At 35.5% G+C, this 23,571-nt stretch overlaps 1 pseudogene across 1 annotated transcript; it reads right to left on the bottom strand.

The window, feature by feature from the left end:
- Positions 1 to 1,719: 1,719 nt before the first annotated feature.
- Positions 1,720 to 22,511, bottom strand: LOC308609924 (dual specificity protein kinase CLK4-like; annotated as a pseudogene). Its single transcript has 14 exons — positions 22,372 to 22,511; positions 21,540 to 21,605; positions 17,438 to 17,536; positions 14,119 to 14,242; positions 12,977 to 13,067; positions 12,516 to 12,582; positions 9,451 to 9,567; positions 9,192 to 9,358; positions 8,891 to 8,985; positions 8,511 to 8,640; positions 5,654 to 5,736; positions 2,764 to 2,843; positions 1,951 to 2,041; positions 1,720 to 1,870 (listed from the first exon to the last, which is right to left on the bottom strand). The product of its transcript is annotated as a dual specificity protein kinase CLK4-like (transcript).
- Positions 22,512 to 23,571: the final 1,060 nt, after the last annotated feature.

Below are 23,571 nucleotides of genomic sequence, written 5' to 3' on the forward strand. Positions count from 1 at the left end.
GATTGCTGTGTTAAGGAAAAACCTTTTCTTTACATCAAATGCTCCTTTAAAAAAAACCTTATAACATATAACATAGTTGAACTATATGTGGACTGCATCAGAGGCCTAAGAATAATTTAGGCAGTGATTCTATGGCAAAACTTATTTCAGCTTTCTTAAATTCCTAGTCAACGTCAGGAACATAGCTTTACTATATGTGCAAATGCTACCAGCGGATCACGTAGAGAAACCCACTTGGTATCACCATTTGTCATACCAAAAAATTACATGCATCTTATGTTCAGAATGCAGATGAAACTCAAATTTTTGGTAATGCACTTCAGAAATGGGAATACTTTTAACAAAAAACTTTATCTGGATAAGCAATCATGAATTCTACAACAAAAAATATTTTTACCTGGCAGACTGATCAATAGTTTTGGGTTTTTTTTTTTTACTAAATTAACATTTACCATGTAGTTTTGTTTGTTTGTTTGTTTTTTGTTTTTTGTGGTACACGGGCCTCTCACTGTTGTGGCCTCTCCCGTTGTGGAGCACAGGCTTCAGACGCGCAGGCTCAGAGGTCATGGCTCACAGGCCTAGCCGCTCCACGGCATATGGGATCTTCCTGGACCGGCGCACGAACCCGTGTCCCCTGCATCGGCAGGCGGACTCTCAACCACTGTGCCACTAGGGAAGACCCTACCACTTAGTTTTTCATGTGTAAATAGGTAAGCAGAAAAAAATACCTACAGACAAACAAAAAGTTCATTATGTTAACCAATCAGGGTCTGGAAACTTCTGCAGTTTTCTTCCCAAGTGTTCTCCGATCAAATCATCTTTTTTTTTGTTTTCCTGTAAACAGTAACATAAATACAAATTGTTTAATAATAACCATAAAGTCTCAAAGGCTGAGGTTTAAGTATTTATACTTCATATGGTAAGGAGACAGACATTGGACAATTTCTAGACTCCTGAAGATTTGGCATTAAAAACAAAAACCTCAGTCATCAGAATTCCTATTTCTACATTTGTGACTAACTACATAAATAACCATTGCAAAACAGGACTTTCCAAGCTAACTTTCCAGTTAGACTTTAATCTTAAACGAAGTGTGTATGTGGTTTTATTAATCTATTACGATGCACAAGTTGGATGTCTTTCCATGAATGCTACTTACCACCACTGACATCAACCAATGAAACAGAACACAATACTTACAATTTAATGAAATTCCAACAGCAAACAGTTCCTATGCGTTTTGGTTTCTAATACCTGCCTACCTAAAGTTAATAATACTTATTACCTGTTCAACAATTACAGAAAAATCTTTTAAAGTTAAGGAAAGTTTGAGGTAAATAAAGAATATTCATTTAAGAATGAAGTAGTCAAGATTTCCTTTTACTCAAAAAAAACAAAAAACAAAACACAAAAATCACTTCCAAGAGTCAACCTCCATGTACAAAAAAGCAAGATCAATCACTAGACGCAAAGGATATTCCAAAGGTCTTTAAAAATGGTAATTAATCTCAAAAAAGGAAAATTAATTTTAGCTTTTATATTTCATTCATTATCAAGACCATATTTGCTTAACAAGATAATTATGCAATTGATACAAAACATACAGCATTTACACTTAACTGTACAAAATAATTTAAGGTTTATAAAAATATTAGAATGTTTAGAGTTGACTGACACAGTCTTAAATAATCTCTTCTAGAGAAGTATAGTAAAACCACTGATTTCCATTTTATTTCTTTTTTAATAAGTCAAAGAAAGGATGCTGCAATGCTTCATCCAAGGTAATTCTTTTCACTGGATCATATTCTAACATTCTTTGAATCAGGTCAAACAGTTTCTCATGTTCTTCATCATGACAGAGCATAAATTCCTGAGGGGAGAAATGACTTTGTTTAAGAAAGACAATAAAAAATAGTTAAAACAGGTTTTTTTGGGTTTTTTTTGTTTTACCTTTAATGGTTTGCAGTGTCTCGTAACATATCTACCAGCAGAACTATGTTCCTCCCAATCTAGCTGATTATGATGAAAATACTTCTGTTTCCTATAGGAAAGAGAAGTCTGGATTAAATTTTAAGAAAAAAAGAAACCCCAAACCCACATTCTTACCCTGCCCCAAACAGGGGATTGGGGGAAAATATGGAACCATAGACATCTCTCTATATATACATAAACATACAATTTCTAAAAATCTCAGCAATAATTATATTGGATACCTTATATGGTATTTTTCCTAATCTTGTACCCTCTGAAGTTTTAGTATCCCACCTAAGTTGTACCATATGTGAAACAATGCCAGCTTCAAAAACAGAGGTTCCTAGATCCATTCCTGTAAATTCTGATTTCACTAGATCTGGAATGGGGCTAGAAATCGTTAACAATTCCCTGGATGACTTCTGCAGTGAAGCTATGTTTTGAAACCACTTATAGTATTCTTGTCCAAAGACGTACATGTGGTTTGCAACAGTCTGGAATTCAAATTTAGATAGGACTCCAAAATCAAGCTCGTTTTACTACTCTATGTATTATTTTTAAATCAACCTAGGAAAACATTTATGCAAAGGTTAACCTGAGTATAAAAACACCACTTTATTTACTGGATCACAAAGTAAATATTGCATTACTTTTCAAAAACTTGACTTCATGAAAAATAATTCAAAATCAACAGTCTTTGGAATAAGCAATAACAACAAAGATGGGTTTTCTATAGTTTGAATATAGGCCACTGCATGTACACAATAAGGACTTTAATCTTAAAAAGCATACCTTGTTTTCTGAATCATGTGTGTTGGTATGGGTCCTAATATATGTTCCATCATTGCCAGGTGTTCTTTATCATCATTAGTCTAAAAAAATAGGAAAAAGAAACTTAGCACTTTCCATTTCCCTACATGCACATAAAAGGATAACACAAGAAAACAGTGTGTCCGGGACTTCCCTGGTGGTCCAGTGGTAGAGAATACACCTTCCAATGCGGGGGACGTGGGTTCGCTCCCTGGTCGGGGAACTAAGATCCCACACGCTGCAGGGCAACTAAGCCTGCCCACCACAAGAGAGCCCACGAGCCACAAACTACAGAGCCCACACACTCTGGAACCCACACACCACAAGTGGAGAGAGAAAACCCACGTACCGCAACAAGAGAGAAGCCCACGTGCTGGAATGAAGACCCAATGTAAACCCCCCAAAAAAGTAAATAAATAAATGTTAAGAAAAAACCAAGAAAATAGTGTTTCCATAAAAGGACTAGATTAGACATCTATACAATTTATATTACACTCTACTTCAAAGATGGAATAAAACTGAATGAGCTACACTGATTGTCTGATTTCTGAAATGAATTGGTAAAGTTTGTATAGCTGATTGAGGAACAACTTTTTAAGTATATTTTACTGAAGTACAGTTGATTTACAATGTTCGAATAAGTTGTTTAATGTAAAACAGAACAGTTTTTCCTTATTTGTATTACTTGCACTGTTTAACTGAGGGATGACTGGGAAGATTACCAAAAACCTGGCTACTCATTTTATCGGTTGCTTAACTAACCTCCATTACCCAATGGATAGCAACTTTGTAACACTAATCCTAGACAATAAAAATACAGTCCCAATAACTCTTACAACAACCTTGAGCTAGGAATGTGGGAACATAAATTTCAAAGAGGTTAAGATACTAGCTCAAGCTCATATAGCTCATCAATGAGGAAACCTGAGCTGTGAACCCAACTCAAAACTCATATTCTTAAATTACACAGTAACAGAGCTTTGGCTAAAGTAGAATAAATTGTTAAACTAAATGGTAGACTCCTAAGCGGAGGCTGGAAAGCTTCTTCTATAAAGGACCAGATAGTAAATATTTTAGGCTTGGATGGTCACAGATGGTCTCCACCACATATTCTTTTTCATTTTTTAAAGCAGGCATCAGATAGGATATAGTTTGCCAATCCTTGCTCTGAAGAGCAGAGTCTATGTGCAATGCTTTTTAAATCCATTAACTACTGTGCCTAGCACACTGCTTTCAAAATGTTCTTAAGTCATGACAGGAATAAATAATACAAGCTCCATTATCTTCAAAAAGTTCCTTAGTTGAAGACTATTTTGGAGGGTGGAATTAAAATATAAACCACATCTCACACCAAAGTTAATAATCGACGCTTAAGATCTCAGAATGATTTACAATCATAAAACCATCTGAAGGATTTTATATGTGTCAGAATGAAGAAAGCATGCACTGTGCTCAACTTTTTCCTTGACCCTATAGCTTACTACCACAAAACCAGACACCACCCCCGAGAAATGTCCGACAGCTACGTTCTAGATATCAAACTTGTCTACAAACTCAGAGTACTTTTAACAGATCTCTACGGAGTAGACAGAAGTTTGGTGAGGTGCCCCATAGCAGTGAACACATATATTCTGCAACAGCCACCTAAGTGACTTATAATTCATCACAGCTTCCTCCCTCCTCATCCTGCATTGCCATAACCTCAAAGCAACCTTGACAGTATTAGCCAGGAACTTCCTAACCACCCTCACAACATCCAACAACACACCTTGATCAAATCACAACCCTCTTAAAGTTCTCCAATGGTTACACCACTTGAAGCTTTCAAGACTTTTAGTTTTCCGACATAAGCAAAATTATGAGGAAAACAAGTAGAGACCTAAATAACATTTTCTCCTTTTTGTTCTGCCAAGTAAGCCAATAACTATTATCATTTCATAGAAAGAACATTTTAATACCAAAAAAAAAGAGGAGAGATAATTTCTAAATGAAAGCCAGAACGGCAACCCTACAAAATCATTTTCATTTTAGACCGGTCTACATTTGGAAACCACTGACTCCTAGGATAAAACAAATACCTTTCTATGGCAAACAAGTGCACTATGTATCAGTACTTGCCTACTGACACCATTTTCCTATTTATCCAAGACACTCCAGCAGCACTAATCATCCTTCCTCAACTAGAGTAGCTTCCTTTATGCCTCTTGCATTTATGAATACCATTTCTTCCTGATATGGCCATCACACACTCTAGTTTTCTGACAAACTCTTACTCTTCCTTATAGCTTGGATTAAACTCCCTATTCCTCAGTGATGCCTTCTTGAAGGAAACTTAACCGTTCACCTTTTCTGGGTTCCCTTCTACATTGTTCCATTATAGCAAGTATCACATTGTACTGTACGTTTTCCCATGTCTATCCTGTGTATGTCTTCCTTGAGGAGAGAGATGCTGTCTTTTCATTTTTATACACATAGTGCTTAGAAATGTGCCTAGGGTGTCATACATGCTTAATACAACTTACTGTTTCTGAATTCTTTTAATAAAAGTGCAACATAACCAGAGCTGAATTAAAACTGACCATAGTAACACTAATGTAAATTTATGAAGGAGCATCACAATAAAATGGATCATATGAAGTCAATATGAACCACGTGTTTAAAAGCTCCACATGCAGAATGAATTATGACCATTCACTGAGAGTATTTCATTCGACTATGGTTTTAGAGAAGGATGACTATTTTGCACATGGAAGTTTACATCTTAAGAATAATGACACTATGGCAACTTTCCAATATGGAAACAAAAACTTTAACATGCCTTTAACATTAAAGCTCATTATGAATCAGTAAGTAACATTTACTAAATACATACCTGAAAGACTGTGAAACCAAGGTAATATTCAATAAGAATGCAACCTATGCTCCAAACATCACATGGCTGAGACCAACCTAAAGCTATTTAAAAACAAAACCAAACATTTTATTATGCAACCATTTTTAATTGCCAATACACAATATCTTTTCCTATGTGGGTGCTCTCTTTATATAGCCCATTTAGGAGAATATGATAGTAAATTCAGGGTTTACATTTTTAGTTTTATACCAAACATTATTCAGTATGCTTTCAGAGTCCTCCATATCCTTGTATCAAATTACAGTATTTTAACCTGGGGGAGGGGGCATTTTATGGAAAGTAAGAGGGGTTAGCAAATATTCCATAGTCTCTGAATTGCTTGTGCAATGAGGAGCACTGTTATACCCACTTAACGGTTGTTCTATGAAATTTTACATTTTATTAGTGCAAACATAGGTCAATAATTATCCTCAGAGTGTAATTACTAACCCCTTATCAATTACCATCAGCTTGATATCTGAGTTTATTTCTTCCATTAAAAGAAATAGTAGTGTCACATAAATTATGTAAGAATTATAATGGATATTATAAGCAGTGTCACCCATAAGCAGAATTATACAGATATTTAAAGTTCACATAGAGAGGTATCTATATATGTACTTTCAGGTTGTCTATACATGATCATATATTTTCTCCTTCAGAATTCTCAATAGTAACATTATTCAGAAAAGAAAAAACACCTAGCCTTAAGTCTCTATCTATTTAGAAAGGAAAAGAGTAAACCTAAACCATACAGATGTTTTAACCTTTTATAGATTAAGTTTTTAATAAAAAAATAATGTACAAATAAAACCTACTTTAAAAGACATTTCAATTACTTTCAGTAACATTACTGAATTTAAAGACAAGGGAAGGAACAATATATTCAAGGAACTTGACTATGATTTAGCCATTTTTATTAACCCTCATGGTACTTATCACTTGAACAAAAGGATAATGGAGCATGGTTTCTACTTACAGTAACACATACAAAATCTGCAAATGATAGAGCTTGGATCTAAGATGAAAGTTTTCTTTTCCAGCCACTCCTGTCTCCCAGTCCAGCTTTCTCCCAAGTGACTGTAAACTACCTCATTCTCTTATGGCTCAGCTCTCATACTCTTTGGAATTTCACATCTTTCACTTTTACCAACTTCTGTTTACTACCAACACCCAAGTCATGAGACCAACTGTCCTCCTCAGTGGTGGCACCTGACAACATCTTCCTCTTCAACCTAATTCTGCCTTAATCCTCAGGAGTAACACTTCACAAACACACAAAGAACCCTTCTAATCTTCCCATCTGTTCATTTCTTTTCCTAAACACCAATAACCCCAATTTCAGATTTATATCAACTATCCCCAGCCTGGCCACACATGGGACTGTATTATTACTAGGAATCACTGTATCTTACACAATCTAGGAGGAGGCCATTAACTAACTGTAAGATACACCACTGTTTTGTGAACCAATAACCAAGAAAAAATGCCGTTTTGTCCTATGTTTCCTCACATGTTAAAATGTGGAGAAAAATCTTCTTAAAATTGATAAAACACAGCAAGTTATCTCTTTTTAAGCTCTGAAAATACCTATCTGTCCACAATCTCCTCCCACACTCTTTTCTTTTACCTTCATTGCAGCCTTCAGACCTCAACCATGAATACACTTTCTAAACTACTGCAACATAGCAGCTTCTTTCAGACCATACTAAGCAGAAATCCTAGTAACATCAATCTCAAAGATGAGCTCCAAACCTGTGCTATCCTATGTGGTAGCCACTAGCCACATGTGGTTATTTAAATCGAAAAGTTTAATTAATTTAAAATTCAGTTCCTCAGTCACACTGGCTATACTGAACGTACGTACACAGTAGTCTACGTGTGGCTACTAATGGCTACGATGTTGGATAGTGCAGATATACAACATTTCTACCATCATGGAAAGTTCAACTAGCCAGCACTACAAACTATTCTTAATTTCCTGTCCCTTTTACTAATTCTTTACTCTAGGTAAACATCATTAGTTTGCTCTCACACTCATATTCTCAACTACCAAGTCCTCTTAGACAAAAGGTAAAAAGTGGAAAAGACTGATTCCACAAAGATGTTTTACTATCAACCTCGGTTGAAACTTACTTTTGGCAAAGTAATATGCTTATACCATTTACCTATCTCCCAATATCACCTGATCTGAATTTTTCCCACTGTCTCCAAGCCCCCAAATCCATCCCTGACTTCCTTGCTCTATCAACATGACTCGGTCTCGAACTTTTAAATTTTGAGGCATAAGATGTGCTCTCCCTCACTGAGTTCCCTTTTATTAATATTGAAAAACCCTGCACCTTAACTAATTTTCCTTTCCATGCTTTCCCATGTCAAAGATGATCAAAGAAGCTCTCCTCTTAGACTAGCCCCTCTTTCTTCTCCTCTTAACCTCCATCCACCCTACATCTAGATGTCTGCCAGCCAAATCTTTAGCATTTTCCCCAGCACCATGCTTTGTGATGAGACGAAAAGAGGTGCCCACATCGCTTCAAAATCACACTGCTGTCATGGACTTAGCCAATACAGCTTGTTCTCTTATGATCTTGTAAGACTGACTTGTTCAAAAAGAACCACCACCTGGAATATCTTTACAGATGATATCACATTTTTCCCACTCAGGAAAAATATTTATAGCAATGTCCAGACAGCTTTCATGAAAACAGAAAACATTTTCTGTACACTGCTAAGAAAATTACAGCTATCTCCCAACTACCTGCCCCCCAATAAAAGCTATAGAGAACAAAATATCTCTTTTTCAATTAAAATATCAGGAAGTCTGGTATCTACTAACCCAAAATGACCTCTGGAGCTCTGTAATGCCGTGTAGATACCAAAGTGCTATGATGTTCATCATCGTATGTTGCACTTCCTAAGTCAATAATTTTGATATCTGTGTTTTGCAGTGTGCGTTCATCACGTTTCTAGAGATACAGTTAAGTAAACACAAAGATCAATAAAGATATGAAATATTTTATAGCACTATCCAAAAGGCTTGCACATGAATTCTCTTTTTGATTTTCAAAATAACCCCATGAGAAAGGCAAAGGATTACCCTTTTGGGGTTAAACGTCAGGATATAATAAGCCTCAAAGGTAAAATTCCTCATCCAAGGATCACCAAGTTAAATTAATTTTAAAGACAACTACCAAAATTAAAACAAGTGTAACTTACCATTTTTGAATTATACTTGACTACATAGTCAGACTCCACAAATAAAATATTTTCAGGCTTCAGATCTGTATGGGTTAATTTATTATGATGCAAAACTACAAAAGAACAAAAAGACATTATTAGTTTCACTTACAAATTTAATCTGTACCGGGGGAAAGGAGAATTAGTAGTAGAGGTAGGGATCAAAAGTGGTTTCATCTTTACTTGCAACGTGCATTTTTAGTGACAATGGTTTGATATGTTGCTTGTCCAATAAAACCTTTAATTTACTGGTATTTAAAAATTTAACAAGTATACTTACAATTTATTGACTGACAGATCTGATATGCCATTTGCCTGATATGGTCAATTTGAAATGGCAGAAAGCTATTTTCTTTAATGAAATCATAGGTACTAAGTCCCAGGAGTTCGAACACAATACAAATATGACCATGATGATCAAACCATTCTAGCATCTGGACACATCGGCTGAAACAGATCAGAATACAAATAATTCAGTTCACAGAATTCTGATTATTTCATGTAACATAATGGATCACAGTTCCAAGTTTCTTACTTACAAGACATTATTGGGATCAGTACTATTTAAATATTCCAGTACTTCGATTTCTGAATGAGCTGCTTCACGATATTGTCCCACATTTTTTATGATTTTCATTGCGACATGTATGCCACCCCTTAAAAACAAAATGAAAATGGTAAATGTACAGAAGCGCGTTGAAGACATGTATCCTCTAGAGCAGCTGTCACCAACCTTTTTGGCACCAGGGACCGGTTAAATGGAAGACAATTTTTCCATGGTTGAGGGGAGGGTGTGATGGTTCAGGTGGTAATGCAAGCTATGGTGAGCAGCAGATGAAGTTTCACTCACTCGCCCACTGCTCACCTCCTGCTGTTAGGCCCAGTTCCTACCAGTCCACGGCCCAGGGGTTGGGGACCCCTGCTCTAAAGCATCATCTTGTTAAGTACCAATCACTCTATGCTATTTTCCTAAAATAATCTTTCAGGGTATATTATAGCAGATCTATAAACATTTTTTTCAAAACATTTTGACAAAATATACATTATACAGAGTGATGATTTCTCTTAATACTTATGAACGTTAATGTTTGTTTCCAAAAGTTAAAATTTACCTAGATTTTATAAGTAGTTTTTTTAAAAAAAAAGGATAAAAATATAAACCTTGAACATACTACTGCTGAAAACATTCACTCATTCACCAGGCTAGACCGAATGTGCCAGATGTTGCATTGGAATCACTGTTAGAAAGAGCTTGTTCCATGTACCTCACAGACTAATGGAAAAGACAGACACTTGAACAACTTATCATTAGGTTAGAAGTGCCTGGTATAAGGAATAGAGAGAAGAAAGAACCTAACCATCAGAGTTAGGGGAGCTCAGACTTCTTCAGAGAAGAAAGACAACTATCAGTTTGTTAGATAATTCTGGCAAAGGAGACACCAGCAATAAGTCATCAAGCCAAAAAAATGTTTAGTGCATTCACGGATGCGAATAGGTATAAATAGCAACAATGTAGGGTAGCGTGTTTTAGACCGGGGCATCTGTAGTACTTCCTAAAAAGTACAGAGGGAATTCCCTGGTGGTCCAGTGGCTTAAGACATGAGCTTTCACTGCCGTGGGCACAGGTTCAATCCCTGGTCGAGGAGCTGAGATCCCGCAAGCCATGTGGCGCGGCCAAAAAAAAAAAGCCATAAATGATTTTGAGGAAAAGGATTTCCAAATCTTCAGCTTCCTTCGGTCCTCTTTTCTAAACCTGATCTTCTTGAATACAAGCCAGCAGTCAACCCTGCATTTTTCACTATGGCCTTCCCACATTACAAAAGAGAACCCCATGCACGTGAAATTAATATGGCAAGGTTTGTGCACCAGGCTGTTTATAAAAAAGAAAGAAAAAATTCTTTGAGGCAAAAATTTTTCTAGTGGCTGGATAGCAAACCTATTCCAAACTCATTTCTTTTGACAAGGTCCCAGTGAAGTTGTGGTCTGATATATAATCATCAAAATAAATTTTTAATGATTTATCTCCCTATGATGTATAGCATATATGTCCAGACTTAAAAGAATTACTATAAAACTGCTGTGACAAAACTTCTTCTAGTCTCATCTATTTCATCATATGGACAAGTTTTCTAACTGCTAATAAGCTATAAAAATGAACAGTGCTAATAGCTATAAAAATGAAAAATGGATAATGGTGTTAGCTAATGCTACTATAGTAATCATATTGCAGTATATAAATGTTCAAACCAACATTATACACCTTAAACTTATAAGCTTACATATTACTTGTCAATTAAAAAAAAGAAAAATGGAAACTTAATGTTAAAACAGTAAGATTTATCTATGGACACAGGAACTCATTTTTCAAAGGCCCCAACCATCTCAATAAAAGATATATTTTCAATTACATTGTATATTTTAGGTCTAATAAGTATCAAAATTTGTAACAGATTTTTACTTGATCAATTGAATACTATTCATTGGAATATCTCAAATACTCAAGTCTTGGAACTTCAAGAAATTTTTAAAAGACCTAAATGGGACAACTAGTGAAATGTGAACCAGGTTGTAGATAAGCTGGCAAAACTTGAAAATGCATATAACATGTAAATATAGAGAATGATTAAACACTGTAAAATGTTAACATTTGTGGAATCTGGGTGAAGAATAGATGGGAATTCTTAGCAACTTTCCTAAGTCAAAGTATTTCAAAATATCTTAAAATTTTACTTTATGGTCACATTTTTGTCATAGAGAGGAAAGGGTGATAATAAAAGACACTTAGGATAATATTCTTTATGAAAAGAGAAGTAAAATTTAAGTTCAAGATAAAGCATTTCTAAGTATTCAAGAAAAGTTTGTTCATGGATGACAGGAGGTATCAAGCTACTGTATTTAGAGTCCCCCAAACATATTTAGAAAGAGAGATATGTTTTTTTTAAAAAAAATCTCCATTTACAATAAGCTGGAAATTACATCCTCAACTATTTTATGATGAAAAGTTGAGATGTCAATTTAGAAATGTGCAGTTTCCACTAAACTGTTGTAAGACGTTCACTTACAAAAAAATTTGCAACCGCAGAATAGAGATCCTAGAGGAAAACATGAAAATGAAGCAGAGAGGGTCAAATAACAAAAAGTTTAGTATAACTCGTTAAAGAATCTGGACTTTATTCTGTAGGCTTCAAGTAATATAATTTATTTATAGTTTGAGAAGCTAACCCTAACGTGCAAATATTATCCTTTGGAAATAAAAGTTTCTGAACCAAGAAGATTAGACATGCTAATTTATTGTCTCTGCAATTCAAAAGTAGGGTAAAGCACTCCAAATCTCTTATAGAAAGCTAAGGACCTAAGTTCTGGGAAAGTCTTCACTTGAACACAGACATTAATTTCAATGAACTCCATCTGATAAAAATTTTCAACATTCTTGGTCAAAATCCATACTTATGGTAAATAAATCATACACAGTCCAAGAACTTTTGAATACTTATACCTCCCAGGAAAACACATAGCTACCACTTAAATTCCATTTCATCTAAATTATGGATCCTTCTCCACCAAAAATATCAGAATGTTCAAAAAAGAAAAACAACAAACTTACATGCCATGATCAATGCACTCTACAACTCTGCCAAAGGTCCCTTCTCCCAAAGTGTTCACGATTTCATCTAAAGTGAGGGGGGAGAAAGAAGTGTAAGTACCTGAGTACAAATTATCAGTTATTCAAATAATGAATGCTTAAGTGTGGAATTTTTTCAAATGCTCTCTATTAAAGCATAATTAAGGTTCCAGCACTCAAATTATTTTATTTTCAGCTGCTACAAAAATAATTTAGATAGAGCTATCTTTCTTGCTCTAATCTCAAATTCCACTGATTATTTTGGAACTTTAGAGTAGAAATATTTAAACTCTATAGAAAAGAAGAAATACAAAAGAACAACAAACAAACCCACAAAAAAACAAAAAAACAATGAAGAGTTCTTTAGCCCCCCGCTGACAAACTATTCTTAAAAAGATTATTCTGTCTGCAAAGTTTAAAAAGTGTTGAAAAATATTCTATACATCTTGCTTTTAGAACGTCTCCACTTTGACAGATAAGGTAACCCTCTTCATCATCTTCTATACTCCTGGATCTTTTCCTTTGGTGGCTCTTCTGGAACGGCAAGTGGGCAGCACCAAGATCGTCCTGCCAATCAATATAGCAGAGTGAATTCAGGGCAGAATACGCAATTCATTCAGCGGGGAGATATTCAGGCATTCAGATAAGAACCAGGCCACGAACAGTTGGCAGGAGCAATTTCAAATTCAGTCCCCAGAAATTCACAGGACACAGTTTATGTTACAGAAGAAAAACATGGCAAGATTTTCAGATAAGTTACTTAAAGTGGCAATAGAAAAAACAACACAATTGTCTCTAAAATACTGACTTAATTGAAGTCTGAAATTTAAAGAATGCAATGTCATGATCTATTAATCTCGTTATAAAATAGCCTATGCTGTGAGTTGAAATGTCTAGTTTGGCAGGAAAATGTTTTAAAATGTCAAGATTAGTACAAATTTATACTTAGCAATATTTTTAAACATACTTATTAAAATAAAAGGGGAAAATAAAGGCTAATGTCAATGTTTGATCTAATCAATGATAGTTCTAGTGAAGAAAACTTGGGGAGGAAAATAATAATTCATAGTTTACTGCAAACAAGTGAAGATTCATGAGTGTAAAAAAAAAGGGCAGGCTTTCTGGACAATAATTTCCCCTTCAGCACCCACTTTCAGAACTCCAATGGAACTAATTGCAGATTGTGCTATACACAGGGTAAGTATCCACCAGTGCAACTTTCTACATTTGTCTCCAAGTACTGGAAAAGGGGTTTCTTTTAAAGTAAAAAATGTTTAAGATGAAGGAAAAGATGGGTGCTTCATCTTTTCATATGATTATGTTATAAAAGATAAAAATATTTTTAACATTAAAATCAAGAACCTCATGATCTGGTCTGCAGAAAATGAGTAAATGTGGGCAAATGAGGACTAACTAATAAATGCAGATAAGTTGTAAGAATTTGGAAGTTTCCTTTAAGGATTCAAGTAATATAAACACAATTATATTCATATAGTATTATAAACTTTTTCAAACTTATTGGCTCAGTAAGAGCTTTTACACACAAATAAGTATCCACCCAAAATAAAAACAAAATCAATCATACCGAACGTGACTGATTACTTGAACAGTGTCTATTACACTTCCTTTTAGGACTGCTTCTCCAGCTTCGGACTGAAGATTTACTGCAGTGAATTCGATAACTGCTTTCAACATCTGTGTGATAACGTCTAGGAACATATCCTTTGCAGTAGTCATTTCTGTATTCATCAATGTTAGGAACATATCCTTTGCAGTAGTCATTTCTGTATTCATCAATGTTAGGAACATATCCTTTGCAGTAGTCATTTCTGTATTCATCAATGTTACGAACATATCTTTTGCAGTAGTCATTTCTGTATTCATCAATGTTACGAACGTGTCTTTTGCAGCAGTCATTTCTGGATTCATCAATGTTACGAACGTATCTTTTGCAGCAGTCATTTCTGTATTCATCAATGTTACGAACGTATCTTTTGCAGCAGTCACTTCTGTATTCATCAATGTTACGAACGTATCTTTTGCAGCAGTCACTTCTGTATTCATCAATGTTAGGAACGTATCTTTTGCAGCAGTCACTTCTGTATTCATCAATGTTAGGAACGTATCTTTTGCAGCAGTCACTTCTGTATTCATCAATGTTAGGAACGTATCTTTTGCAGCAGTCACTTCTGTATTCATCAATGTTAGGAACGTATTTTTTGCAGCAGTCACTTCTGTATTCATCAATGTTAGGAACGTATCTTTTGCAGCAGTCACTTCTGTATTCATCAATGTTAGGAACGTATCTTTTGCAGCAGTCATTTCTGTATTCATCAATGTTAGGAACGTATCTTTTGCAGCAGTCATTTCTGTATTCATCAATGTTAGGAACGTATCTTTTGCAGGAGTCATTTCTGTATTCATCAATGTTAGGAACGTATCTTTTGCAGTAGTCATTTCTGTATTCATCAATGTTAGGAACGTGTCTTTTGCAGTAGTCATTTCTGTATTCATCAATGTTAGGAACGTGTCTTTTGCAGTAGTCATTTCTGTATTCATCAATGTTAGGAACGTATCTTTTGCAGTAGTCATTTCTGTATTCATCAATGTTAGGAACGTATCTTTTGCAGTAGTCATTTCTGTATTCATCAAAGTTAGGAACGTATCTTTTGCAGTAGTCATTTCTGTATTCATCAATGTTAGGAACGTATCTTTTGCAATAGTCATTTCTGTATTCATCAATGTTAGGAACGTATCTTTTGCAATAGTCATTTCTGTATTCATCAATGTTAGGAACGTATCTTTTGCAGTAGTCATTTCTGTATTCATCAATGTTAGGAACGTATCTTTTGCAATAGTCATTTCTGTATTCATCAATGTTAGGAACGTATCTTTTGCAGCAGTCACTTCTGTATTCATCAATGTTAGGAACGTATCTTTTGCAGCAGTCACTTCTGTATTCATCAATGTTTGGAACGTATCTTTTGCAGCAGTCACTTCTGTATTCATCAATGTTACGAACGTATCTTTTGCAATAGTCATTTCTGTATTCATCAATGTTAGGAACGTATCTTTTGCAGCAGTCACTTCTGTATTCATCAATGTTAGGAACGTATCTTTTGCAGCAGTCACTTCTGTATTCATCAATGTTAGGAACGTATCTTTTGCAGCAGTCACTTCTGTATTCATCAATGTTACGAACGTATCTTTTGCAGCAGTCACTTCTGTATTCATCAATGTTAGGAACGTATCTTTTGCAGCAGTCACTTCTGTATTCATCAATGTTAGGAACATATCTTTTCCAGCAGTCATTTCTGTATTCATCAATGTTAGGAACGTATCTTTTGCAGCAGTCACTTCTGTATTCATCAATGTTAGGAACGTATCTTTTGCAGCAGTCACTTCTGTATTCATCAATGTTAGGAACGTATCTTTTGCAGCAGTCACTTCTGTATTCATCAATGTTAGGAACGTATCTTTTGCAGCAGTCATTTCTGTATTCATCAATGTTAGGAACGTATCTTTTGCAGGAGTCATTTCTGTATTCATCAATGTTAGGAACGTATCTTTTGCAGGAGTCATTTCTGTATTCATCAATGTTAGGAACGTATCTTTTGCAGTAGTCATTTCTGTATTCATCAATGTTAGGAACGTATCTTTTGCAGTAGTCATTTCTGTATTCATCAATGTTAGGAACGTATCTTTTGCAGTAGTCATTTCTGTATTCATCAATGTTAGGAACGTATCTTTTGCAGTAGTCATTTCTGTATTCATCAATGTTAGGAACGTATCTTTTGCAATAGTCATTTCTGTATTCATCAATGTTAGGAACGTATCTTTTGCAGCAGTCACTTCTGTATTCATCAATGTTAGGAACGTATCTTTTGCAGCAGTCACTTCTGTATTCATCAATGTTAGGAACGTATCTTTTGCAGCAGTCATTTCTGTATTCATCAATGTTAGGAACGTATCTTTTGCAGCAGTCATTTCTGTATTCATCAATGTTAGGAACGTATCTTTTGCAGCAGTCATTTCTGTATTCATCAATGTTAGGAACGTATCTTTTGCAGTAGTCACTTCTGTATTCATCAATGTTAGGAACGTATCTTTTGCAGTAGTCATTTCTGTATTCATCAATGTTAGGAACGTATCTTTTGCAGTAGTCATTTCTGTATTCATCAATGTTAGGAACGTATCTTTTGCAATAGTCATTTCTGTATTCATCAATGTTAGGAACGTATCTTTTGCAGCAGTCACTTCTGTATTCATCAATGTTAGGAACGTATCTTTTCCAGCAGTCATTTCTGTATTCATCAATGTTAGGAACGTATCTTTTGCAGCAGTCACTTCTGTATTCATCAATGTTAGGAACGTATCTTTTGCAGCAGTCACTTCTGTATTCATCAATGTTAGGAACGTATCTTTTGCAGCAGTCACTTCTGTATTCATCAATGTTAGGAACGTATCTTTTGCAGCAGTCATTTCTGTATTCATCAATGTTAGGAACGTATCTTTTGCAGGAGTCATTTCTGTATTCATCAATGTTAGGAACGTATCTTTTGCAGCAGTCATTTCTGTATTCATCAATGTTAGGAACGTATCTTTTGCAGGAGTCATTTCTGTATTCATCAATGTTAGGAACGTATCTTTTGCAGTAGTCATTTCTGTATTCATCAATGTTAGGAACGTATCTTTTGCAGCAGTCACTTCTGTATTCATCAATGTTAGGAACGTATCTTTTGCAGCAGTCATTTCTGTATTCATCAATGTTAAGAACGTATGTTTTGCAGCAGTCATTTCTGTATTCATCAATGCTAGGAACGTATCTTTTGCAGCAGTCATTTCTGTATTCATCAATGTTAAGAACGTATCTTTTGCAGCAGTCATTTCTGTATTCATCAATGTTAGGAACATATCTTTTGCAGTAGTCATTTCTGTATTCATCAATGTATCTCCGGTCCCGATAATATCTCTCAATCAAGAACCTTGCTTCTAAATAATGACTGCAAACACATTAAAGGATTTAAAATAACTCTCTTCATTCTAGAATGCTTTAACGTTTAACCACATTTTAACGTGGTTAAAATAAAACATTCTCTCAAGAATTCCTGGTTTCAACAGCTAACTCAATAAAAGAAAAAAATACAAATTGATGAATTAGAATTTATACTTAACTCACAAAACTTAACTAATTTTACTTTAACCAACAAGCAAATGGGTACATATATCTCTATTAATATATACTGCTATGAAGGAACAAACCTTGGGTCAAATCCTTCAACATATTCAGTGTTTACTTGATTAAGTGTCCCTTTACCTTCTGGTGAAAGTTAAGACCAAAAATTCACAAAACTGCTCTTCTGAAATTCATCAATCTTATGATATAGGCATCTGTAACTAAGCTCTCTTCCTTTTTGCAGAGCCACACACAACATGAGGCAGGCAAAACAGGATTCCTTTCCTTCTTAGTGTAAGTTAGGTATCTCTGGCACACAGAGTTCTTTCACAAAAGGTGTATTAGAGCTAAAAGGAATCTTAAATATATTTCAGGCCTTTCATTTTACAGATGACTACACTGAGATCCCTAGAAGGAAAACGATTTGCCATGGTTGTAGAGCACATTCTAAATCCTATTGTATGTGCCAGTATTATTATACACACCACCTATTCCATCTCCTCTCCTCTATTTCGAGCTTCCTGTATCTTTCTGAGAAATAGGCAACACAGTTTTTGAAGGCTGCTTCATGTGCCAAAAATATCCAAAATATATGCCCCTCAAATGAGAAAAGGTTCTTGTCATTGCTTGCTTAGGATTTCCCAACCCCCTACTTCCCTTTGCATTTTGAATTTCCTGTCACTCCTGCTTGTGAAATAAACAAGAATTCAGGGAAAACAGCATCATCTAGTGCCATAGTGCTTACCTTCTTTTTTAATTTTTATTATTTTTTTTGCGGTACGCAGGCCTCTCACAGTTGTGGCCTCTCCCGTTGTGGAGCACAGGCTCCGGATGCGCAGGCCCAGCATCCATGGCTCATGGGCCTAGCCACTCCACGGCATGTGGGATCCTCCCGGACCGGGACACGAACCTGTGTCCCCTGCATCAGCAGGCGGACTGTCAACCACTGCACCACCAGGTAAGCCCCATAGTGCTTAACTGATGAATCTACAGATCCCTTTGAAAATCTAATTGAGAGGTATGGACCCTCTCCCCTAAGAAATGCACAAATGCGTAAACAAAACTTGGCAAGGAATTTCAGAGATCATGGACCTCAGGAAGTCAATGAATTCCAGTTAAGCAGCCTTGATTTGATGGAAAGAAAAAGACAGAGTCAACTGAACCAGTTTCCTGTACCCCTCACTACCTGGGATGAGTATCCTTTCCAACAGTGGGAAGCTTCAAGAGGGATGCACGTGGAGCACTGAGGGAGAGAGGGGACACCTGCCCAGTCAGACACACCAGCTAAAATAATCCTGACAAGTAATGGAGTGACAGATGTTAACTAGACTGCCCTCACTAACCTCGTTCTTTTTCCCAGAATATGTTGTCATTCTTTTTTCTCAGGAGGCTGGTTTATGCAAAAATAAAGGAGAAGCATCTCTAAAACTGCTACTCAACAGGGCTGGCATCAAATCCAGGCTGGGGAGATGCAGAAACCCCCTTTCCCCAGTGTCAGCCTTAAGTTCTAGCCATTGGAGAAACAACTCAGGATATTAGGGTCTAAATCTGGGTCTAAGTCAGGGATCTGATCAGTTGCTTGGAACCGTTAAGGGAGAGACCTACAATACGTCAAACTAGAAATTACCATACTCTAAAGGGCATCTGTTTAATTCTGTAAGACATCCTTCCCATAAAAGTCTAAAATGTATCGGAAAACTCTAACACTAATAATCCTTAGCGGGACTAGTGCATGAAATTAGAGCTGCTGATAATCCATAAATAATCTATAGAATAACAAACATGGAGTGAAGTAATACTATGAGGATAAACTAAAAAGATGACGACCTCTTCAGCCTACAACAACCGAGCCTTAGAGATTATATAAACAAAGTCTACAGAATTATAAAGGCTATATGGACAGAGTGAATAGGATGAACAGACTGATTGAATTTCTAAAAATAGTCACTGAATGTCCAGTGAATATTTCACTGTAGTTCTTTAAAACAGCCAAGACTAATGAGGCTATGGGCATTCGTTTCTATTTCCACACAGGTCCTGTGGAAGATAAAAAATATATGAGGCAAAATCCCTGCCAACAAATAACTGTTCAATTTGAGATTACTCACACAAAAATAAAACAAAACTCAACCATGCAGGAAATGCCGAAAGCCTGGATATGAGTGCTTAGGAGAAAAAACTCATAATGCTTAAAATGGTCAGGGAAGATTTCGTGAAAAAGAAGGGAAGAGTTGCATCTTATAGGGACATCAGGATTTGGATAAAGTAGGAAGTAGAAGAAGTGCCAGGAAAGAAAAATGGCATATGACCATCTTACATTTATAGAGTACTTTTAGCCAGAATGGTTTAGAGATGAGTTTGTCTACATGTTACTTAGGAAATAGTAAGTAGACAATTTCAGCAAGAGCAATTTTCACATAGGGGAACATAGGCAAATAAATAAGCTGGGAACAGATCATCCAAAATCTTGCATGCCAGGCTAAAGGGCTTAAAACAGTGTTTCTCAAAGGGTGGTCTGTTTATTAACAATATCGAAATACTGAATTTTTAAAAATGAAGATCCCTGGACCCCAGGTCAGACTCACTGAATAATCTGGTAATATGCATTTTAAACATACCTCCAAAGTGATTCTATTCACACTAAAGTTTGAGAATCACTGGTTTAAGGCTTGATACTCTATGTTACAACAAGACATTTAAGGATATAAAATGTGTTCACAGTGTTCACAGCCACATCAGTCTTCCTGTGTAGAATTAATTGATTAAGCTTGTAGGAAGGGAGCAATTCACAGGCTACTTACAAATCAGAAAGAAAAGACACTCTGAAATATATAGGAAAAAAGGTAAGATAATTGATATACAATAAAAGCGCTGATAAATCATAAGAAAAATATGCTTTAATAGAAAAAATAGGCTAAGAATACAAAAATAATGTTCACAATCAACTAGACTTCAATTAAAAAAATATTCAAGTGTTCAATAAGCACATGACAGAGGACAAATTCAGCAGAAATTTAAACATTCAAATGAAAAGAAAACACTATTCTTGGCATTTCAAAATACACAAGACTAGTGACAGCATGTCGTAGGGAGTGTAACTTGGTACAAACTTTCTAGAAAAATATGTGGAAAAATATGTGAATATGTAGCAAGAGCCTTATAAGAGGTCACACCCTTTCACTTGAAACTGTCCCTTCTTAGAACCTATTTTCAGGAAATATTCAGAGGCAAAGATTTGTATACAAAGATATTTTTCAGAAGAAATAACTTTACATCCAAATGAGGGACTAGCATCCTACCAAGAGTACCTTCTTTATATGCTTCTGTATTTTTCATTTTTTTTCCAATAATTTTACAAAAGAAAAACTCTTATGAAGATTTGAATCTTGAAAAAGACTATTAGATTACTCCAGATTACGGAGAGCAATTAGCACCAGACATCTCTGGTGCCAATATCAAAGAAGAAACTATTGGCCTAGTGGTTATTGCACTGACTCAGTATCATCTTGATGTGGTTAATTGTGAATATGAATAACTGTTCATCATTCATATCACTTCCTTTCGACACATACAATGCATAATAAATCCATGAATGGTTAGTACTATATGTTAAGGCTTACAGAGTATTTTGTAGTTATCATAATATAGGGTACAGATATTCTTGTATAATACATCAATTAGCTCAGGTCATTGAAATCCTGGCATAGATTCTCCCTCTTCCCTCCATATGATAGTGTGTGAAGAATGATTAGTCTGCACTGATTAACAACAAGCTCACTGTTCTACAGAACAAGTCTGTTTTGCCATGGAGAAGGAAAAAAATTGCATACTGTTTTTTAAATAACGCCAGTTGGCTAATTTAGAAAGCAATCTGGCAAACAGTCCCAGTGGAACATCTGCACAAAACAAGGAGAAAACATAGAACCACCAAAAACAAATGAGAAAGGGAAATTAACGGAGGACAGAATGAAAGAAACTCTATTCACCTAGGCTTTGTTTAATCATTTAGGAACTTGAAAAATTCCTTCAATTCTATATAAACGTAGTACCTCCAAATTTTACACTGGTAAGAATACAACAGAACAGGACACATGCCATTGGAAATTTTTAATGAGGTCCTTCTTACAACAGCCAAGCTTCTAAAAATCCCAAACATATCCACTGGCCTTATCTACAAATATAACCTGTAGAATACAGTATAAGCAACTAATCCCCAACACACTTTAACATTCTCACACACCACATGCTATTTTTCCATCTGGATGAACTCTTCCCGACCCTTCATTAGCTCTCATTTGTGGAACCCTAAATAAGTGCCCCAATGTACAGCTCTCCCTACTACATACAAGTTAAAGGCACTCACTGGTCCTTTAATCACTTACTTAACTTTCGTGTGTCTCATTTCCCACAACTATATTACTGGCAGCTGGGACTCCAGCAACTGTTTCCTACAGCTCCCAAATGTACACAGATATGTGAGAGTAGGAACTCTGTTCTATTCACAGCAGTGTCTAGCATATAAGAGGCACTCAGTAAATATTTTCTGAATGAGTATTTGTTGACTGATTTATAAAACAATCTGACAGATGAAAGCTATATAAGCTAATGACAAGTCATTACAACTATTAGTGTTAAAATGGTACTAGTTCAAGCGTAATTTACCAATAAGATTCTTTAAGCTGGTGATGTGGTTTACAATGTCTGTTCTCTTGTGTACTACTGTGGGATCTCCTTTTCCGTTTGTGACTTCCACTGTAGCTTTCATGTCCCCAGCTTTCTCTGTTATCCCAGTCAGGGCAGTGAGTTCTTCTGGAATGCCTCATCTGTTAATGGAAATGAAAAGTGAGTTGTGGAATTTACAGATGGTTATATTTAGTAAATAAAATATTTCACATTAATATTAATTAAATAGAAAAAAACCAGCACATGGGGTCATACAGGTTCTAAAATCTTCATAGGTAATGGTTCCCAAGGCATGGAGGCACTATCCCACTGGTATGTCAGATGATTCTAAGTGGCATACACACCTAGAACTAAATGATAACACTGTGAGACCTTAATGCATTTTCTTTCCATTCTTCTGGATAAATTCTCAGCTTGGTGCATATCTTCAACTAACACTTGCTAACTGCCATTTTTTAAAAAAGAGTCAGGATTCAGGCTTACAGCCTTCAGTAGACAACAATATCTAGCTAGAAATTAATAACTTTTTTGGTTTTATTTTTATCATTACCTTCTTTCTATGGTAAATTATTACTAATCTCTTAAGTTATTGATGTAGTCAAATTATTAAGTTATTGATGTTAACTTTACATGTGAACTAATTTAAAACAAATATCACAAGTGTCATGCAGCTTTGTTGAAATACTGTGATACAAATAACTGAAGTCAGAGAAACACTTAGGGATAGAATATAGGAGATGACTGTTTATTTTCAGATCATCCTGCAACCATTCTTAAAATTAAACATATTTGTTGTAGATCTGGGGTGACTAAAGAAATGAACCTATAAGGATGAATATGGTCACACTGAAATCAGATAATTGTGACAATTCCTTGGCTCCAACTACATCCTCACAGGTTCCATTCAGGATCAGGATCTGTGTTCTAACAATGTCATCCCATTCTGCCTCTTCAAATCTTAATTCTTTCACAAAGCAGTCAAGTTTTTAACAGTGATGTCCAAACTGTTGAAGAGGGTGAGGTTCACAACTCAGCAAGGAGCTGAAAACAGGTAAAATGGAGCAAAACCAACTTAGTTAACCTCCTTCAGTTAGCCCAAATGACTCAGTAACAAGCAAACAAATTCAAGTAAAAAATTTAAAAGATTTCAAATGAATTAAAAGACTTTAAAATGAGGCA

The sequence above is a fragment of the Mesoplodon bidens genome (genome assembly GCF_964165515.1).
Source record: "Mesoplodon bidens genome assembly, contig: HAP1_SCAFFOLD_92, whole genome shotgun sequence".
Classification (NCBI taxonomy): domain Eukaryota; kingdom Metazoa; phylum Chordata; class Mammalia; order Artiodactyla; family Ziphiidae; genus Mesoplodon; species Mesoplodon bidens.